Source organism: Alligator sinensis, unplaced genomic scaffold, assembly GCF_000455745.1.
Source record: "Alligator sinensis unplaced genomic scaffold, ASM45574v1 scaffold1416_1, whole genome shotgun sequence".
Taxonomy (NCBI): Eukaryota; Metazoa; Chordata; order Crocodylia; family Alligatoridae; genus Alligator; species Alligator sinensis.
The window spans coordinates 133,115-139,223 of record NW_005842714.1 but is presented as its reverse complement, the minus strand read 5'-3'; the positions used below and the strand labels follow the sequence as shown (position 1 = coordinate 139,223).

Sequence of the window (6,109 nt, the reverse complement as noted above, 5' to 3'; positions counted from 1 at the left end):
GGCCGTGTCCGGCCGGCCGGCCGGCTCCTCTGCGCCTTCGCTGTGATTGCTCGAACATGTGTAATGACTTTATAGCTGGTTTCTCTCCAGCTTCGGCGCAGGCCCTGCCTGCTGCCAGCTCCCATCTGCCGGGCAGCCCGCGCAGCACAGCACGGTGCAGCCAACGTGGTCCCCGAGCTGCGGGGGTGCGGGGTGCTCCAGGTAGCAGCTGGGAGACTGTAGCTCCCGCGATCTCCCCGCCATTGTGACCCCCCCAGCTGTGGGGCACCAGGGCTGCAGCTGACGGGGCTCTTAGTCCTAGCTGCACCCCACATGCAACTGTACTGAGAGCCCCATCAGACCTAGGACTCTGTCCCAGCTGTGTGGGGTCCCTGCAGCTGGGAGCCCCATCAGCAAAGCGGGCTCCCAGCCATGGAAGCCTGCTTTGTACTGATGTTGGAGGAGCCCAGGATCCAGTTGTCCCTATACCAGCAATAAGGTGCGATTGGATCTAATGTGCGATGCAAATGGCAGGAGGCACTATGGGGTGGATCCTGCATTAGATCCAGTTGTGTCTGTACCTGCATGTGTAGAGGGGCCCTGTTTCCCCATTTTTTATTCCAAACATGAGTTGGCCAGGCTCACTGGTGGTCATGCATGGCCTACTCATTGGTCGTTATTGTTTAAAGAACTCCAGTTGGCCTGCTGGTGAAATCAGAAGTCTAACTTTTTTTTTTTTTTTTTTTTACCTGCCACTGAAATTTGGGCCTCTTCTTATTGTGTGGGTGCTTGATTGTAGCTGTTATAATGACTGTGAGTACTGCTGTCCATACAAAGCTCTTGTATTAGCATGAATAAGTTAAAAGACAGCCAACCTGTGGCTACACTACGAGTGAGAGCCCATTTTTGTCAACTGTTCTTAGTGCATATTGTATTGGAACTTTTATTGCCCTTTCCTTGTTGAGAACTGACACTTATCACTGGGTCCAGTTCAGTGTTAACTTGTGTACTGCAGCATAAAATGGATTTGAATGCATATAAGGTTTCTTGCTACATGGCAACAGAGATGTGGGTTTTCCAGAAAATTTTGAATTGGAATATTTCCAATGCCCTAAATAGAGAGTGATCTGATTTAGCATGTTTATTTGACGTGTATTTAGTAAACAAAACTAAAAAAGTACCCCATTTTAATTTTATGTCCCAATAGCCACAAGTATTTAAACTGAAATATTTGATTAGGAAAAAAATTTAATACAACACACTTAATAAAGAATTGAATATAGCGCACTTAATATGGTTTAAATGTTATATTCAAACAAATTCAAAGCTTCATGTGGAAAGAAATTATTTTTATTGCAATACTAGCAACAATGTAAAGACAATACATAATAGCATGTGCTTCCTTGACATTGTTTGTTTAAATTTAAGGAAAAAAGGCACTGAAAACTGTTGACACACTAATTTGAGCACACCCAAAGAACTGTGCATGATATGCTGTGCTGTGGTTTTGATTTGACCTGCACAGCTGATTAGGTGAATTCATACCTTGATTTTTGGTTTGGCTTCTTATGTGAGTGTATTTACCCTCGTGTTTACAAATCAATTAAACATGTATGTACTCTCTCTCACTTCCTGGGGATAATCACCTGAAAAACATTAATTGCATCTTTGAAACTGCTACGCTTGCCTAATATTGTATTGGCATCCATTCATTGTTACTAATGAATTTTATGAAACAATGAATTTTTAGAAATGGAAAATTTTCCATGGAAAAATAAAGCACTGGAAAATTTTCTGCCCCTCATCTCTGCGTGGCAGAGCTTCAAATTGCAGAACTGACAAGTAAGGAAGTGTGTTCCATGGGAGAAGATTATTAGGAATTTCTAAATGTTGTGGGGTAAAAGTTGTTGCAGTGATTTCTCTTTGGGGAAAATAGGGTGATTTCCTGTGCTGTCTTCTAGCTAAGATTATCAAGGCTTTGGACGAGGGGGTGGGAGGGTGTAAAGGTGGACTTAGTCCATGGAAGTGAACTCAAAGTGAAGGAAGAGCAGAAGCCAAGTCCTCATCTACTGAATTACTGACCCCTTCACTTCCTTCATGATGGAAGACGATAAAATAGCATGGACTAAAAGTAAAAAATAAGAAACAATACCTTTGTCAGCTCCAGTTGGTACACTTGGGTCTCTCTTTACGCGAGGGTTGCATTCCAAAAATACCTTGCATAAAGCGAATCCATTATTACATATAATTAATAGGGATATGTACCAGCCTCACTCTACTGCTCCCCCAAAACATAGCAAATTCAAACAGTAATCACCAGGGCCATCCCCAGGGAGGTGGGAATCGGAGCGAGTGCCCCGGGCCCGCACTTTGGGGGGCCCTGTGGCATGGGGCGGAGCAGCAGCAGCACAGAGCCGGGTGGAGCGGCACAGAGCCACGCAAAGCATCCAGCCGCTTGCTGCCTTCTGCCACAATGGGGCTGTGTGGAGAAGGTGCTTGCCCCATGCTGCAAGCAGCCCCAAGCTGGACAGCAACCTCAGGCCTGCCCAGCTCACTCCCTACAAGGGCCTCAATCCCCCTCTTCCCCACTTACCTGCTGGAGCTGCCCTCAAGACTAGGGGCCATGTGCATGTACTTCCAGTGTCCAAAGTAGGCGGATACATTTTTTTTTTTTTTTTTTTTTTTTACATGCACATGGCGCCCCCTGTCTCCCCTCCCTCCTTCTGCTTCCTTCCAGCTCTGCAGGCTGCAACTGCTCATTGCCAGCTGACTTCGCATAAGATTGGATTTTTCTCACAAAGCAAATTTCTGGTATAAATAAGGTTGTCGCATATAAGTGAATTTGCACAAAACGAATTCACATAAAGAGAGACCCGAGTGTACTTTCTTTTTTCTTCAGCGACTTGGCTGAGATTTGCAGCTAATTGAAGCAAATTCTGAGAATGACTAAGATGCAGCTATCAGGTAGAAATAAATACCAATAACACCACTGAGGGCCTTTGTCCTCTTGTGGTGATGCAAATGGATGACAAGAACTATACCCACTGCTGTTGGAGTTGAACTTGCTCTCACTGATTCACCTGCTGGTGACATCTAAGTCTGATGTCATACAAAGAATAAAGAAGTTTAGGTTTGAAATTGTTGCGCCTAAAAAATAAAACATCCCCCACTTGTCAGAATCTGTTTAGCAACACAAGTGCCCAGGAGCATATTTCTTCCATGCTCCTCTTTGCTCGTATGCTTTCGAACAGTGGGGTTAGATCTGAGTTTTGGTCCTCTGTGGGATTGGCCAAAGTTACCAGAGGCTCAAAACTGTAATCCTGTATTTCAGTTCCTGCTCTGACACATTTGCTGTATGGCCTTTGGCAAATCACTAACCTGTTTGTTCCTTTTAGACCATTAGAATACTTGCTTATTTCCGAGAGCTGTTGGAAGGAGTAATTAAATTGGCCTGATTTAGTGGTGTATTGGTGTGAGAAGAACTGCTTAGACACTAGAGGCACTACCAGCTTTCTGACTGGTCACATGATGACTCATTTGTTTTTTATCTTTCTCTGTAAATAGGAAAGAGGAATGTGTTCACTGTGAAACTGAACCATTTGGGTCAGAGGCAACAGTGCACTAGATATGTATTTAGTTTTCTAACCATGGTAATCCATTAACAAGGTACAAACAGTGCCTGACTTTCTTATACCTGCCTTATTTCTGGAAATTGCTTGAGACCGAGCAACAGTGGTGTTGCTGTAATGAGACTGATTAGTACAGCAGCTAGTGATAGGTCTTGTCAAATTTCTAATATTTCAGTGCATTATTATTGGCAAGGACTGCTTGAACAGTGGTGAGTTCTGTTGACAAACTTTGTGATCTAGCAGCAATATCAGCTACTTTTCTAATGTAAATGGCTAAAACTAGTTATGTCTGAGAGTTTAGATTCCTCAGTGGGCTTCAGTGTTTTGGTTTTTAATCAAACCAAAGGATTCACTTGAACCAATTACAGAATGATCTGCACTGCTTATGATTAAAGTGTCATAGGGTCTCTTACTTCCTTGCATTTGAACATTTTTGTGGGAGATTATTATTAGACAAGTACATAATAATTAATAATGTTGATAATGAAGATGATATAGCAAGATTCTAGCTGCCATACTTGAGTGACTGATCCCTCATGGTTTTACTAGGGAAAGTTTTCTAACATTCGTGTTTTGTTTTTTGTTTTCTCTCCTTTCAACACTTTTTTTTTTCATCAAAGAATTTCTGTCCTTGTCTTACATCTAGAGAAAATAGAGCCAATCATTTTCTACAGATCCTGTAACCATAACCTCTATTCAGATAGGTAATCTCATACACTGATCATAGTTAACTGGCCCCTGTCCAGCTAGATGCTTATTTCACTAGCTTTCCTGAGCGACTTGGGCTAATTTAGTTTAGGATGCTGTAGACTTACTATTACTCATATACATTGTGCTCTCAAGCACATAGCCTCAGGACCAAAAAAAAGACTATGCATCTACATTGATCAGGCACATAGCCAAAAAATGTAAACACTCTGTGCTGTCATGGTGCTGTCAGTGCTAGGGTGTTAGCAGCCCCCAAACTATCTATCTTCCTGTCATTAGAAGCTTTGAAAATAGCAGCCTTCCTTTTGAGAATTCCTTCTCCTTCACTCTTTCTGGTGGAATTAAAGGAAATACAACTGTGAACAAAGTAGGCGGATGCAATTATCTTATGTAGTTACCAGAGTACAATTATTTGCAAAGTGAGCCATGGTTCTGAAAGATGCTATATACTTAAGTGGTTTATGCATTTAACTAATATGCAGTAGTCGATTTGTTGCAATGTAACTAATAGACAAGTTGGATTTGGCAGTGTTAATGCCATTTGGTGAATTATGCACTTACCCAGGATGCATATAAATGCTATCTTTTCACCTCTATGCAAAGAAAATTGTTCTCCTCTCATGGTCCTTTGTGGTCATTTCCCATCAGCCTCTGCAAACACTTATCATCTGCTTGCACCTTTGCCAGACCTAGCCTCCTCTCTACTTTAGGGTATAGACAAGCATACATTTGTAGCTGTTTCATGGGGGAAGAAGGAAAATACATGAGTTTAGTGCAATACAAGTGTAGTAAAACTGCTCCAGCTAACCCGGCTTCATCTGTGGACAAAGTTGGGCCAATTTAGCTTGCTTGTATCATTACAGGATCATTCAAACACAACAGTTGTAGAATAATAGCTGCTGTTTGCTTCTGAGCAGCAGTTCCCCCTCCCCTTTTGAAGCCACTATAAATGTATGTTTGTCCACAAAGTCCTTTTCAAGCATCATGCAAGACCCTCTCCTGTGCTGCCTGTAGCTTACCTCTGTCTGCACTGTGACTGGCACATCTTGTACACTATTCAGGTTTCCACTTAATATTTGGAAGCTGTAATACAGCATATCTGTGTGTTCTAGGAATTGATGTTGATAAGTATTTGCTAGTGCTTTCTTTTGCCATTTGTCCAAAGAAGTACTAAAAGATTATGCTGTAAGGCATTGTGTGCTGGCAGGTCTGAGTTTCAGGTAAAATAGAAGTCCAGACTCCAGTTGGCAAAGACTATAGATACTTTTTTGCAAGAGGGATAGGTATATTAATGCCAGTGTTCTGGCCAAATTACTGCCCAAGCAGTGACTGTATTTGCACCTTCCTAAATTTTCCCTTCAGTTTTCACTGGATAGAATTCCACATGTCCCAAGCTGCTGTGCAATACGGTTGTGTGCTCTACTTCAGGGGTGGCTGTACTTCACTGGTGGAAGAAGTTATTTCTGGATATATTTGTTTGTGAAAGAATCCTGAGGTTCTTTAGGATAAAGGTTTTTATGGCAGTAGTGTCTCTGATGTATGGCTCACAGGTAGCATGTTACCTGTGGACCCTTTGATTCTATTTACAGGCACAGAACTCTAAAAAAGTAAAAGAAAGAATAGGGCGTATGCTGTTGCCCACAATGTGTTACTTGCTCAGTACTGTTGCCTGTGGACTAGCAAAGGTTGGGGACTATTGATTTCTAGTATTCTAGGGTCTTTTCTAAACTGTGAGGTGTTGACAGTTCCTCATGCGAGGGTATTGTTTTGAGGCCCTCAGTTTACTATCCGAG

The 6,109-nt window shown here is 42.3% G+C and overlaps 1 protein-coding gene across 2 annotated transcripts in view; it reads left to right on the top strand.

Moving 5' to 3' along the window:
• HMOX2 (heme oxygenase 2) overlaps window positions 1–6,109 on the top strand; it is a 31,323-nt gene that overhangs the window by 1,201 nt on the left and 24,013 nt on the right. The window contains exon 2 of one of the 2 annotated variants that reach the window (XM_025216219.1): window positions 779–792. The exons of the other annotated variant lie outside the window; for it this stretch is intronic. The gene's annotated coding sequence lies outside the window, so the exon portion shown is untranslated. The remainder of the gene's footprint in view (window positions 1–778; window positions 793–6,109) is intronic. 2 annotated transcript variants of the gene reach the window in all.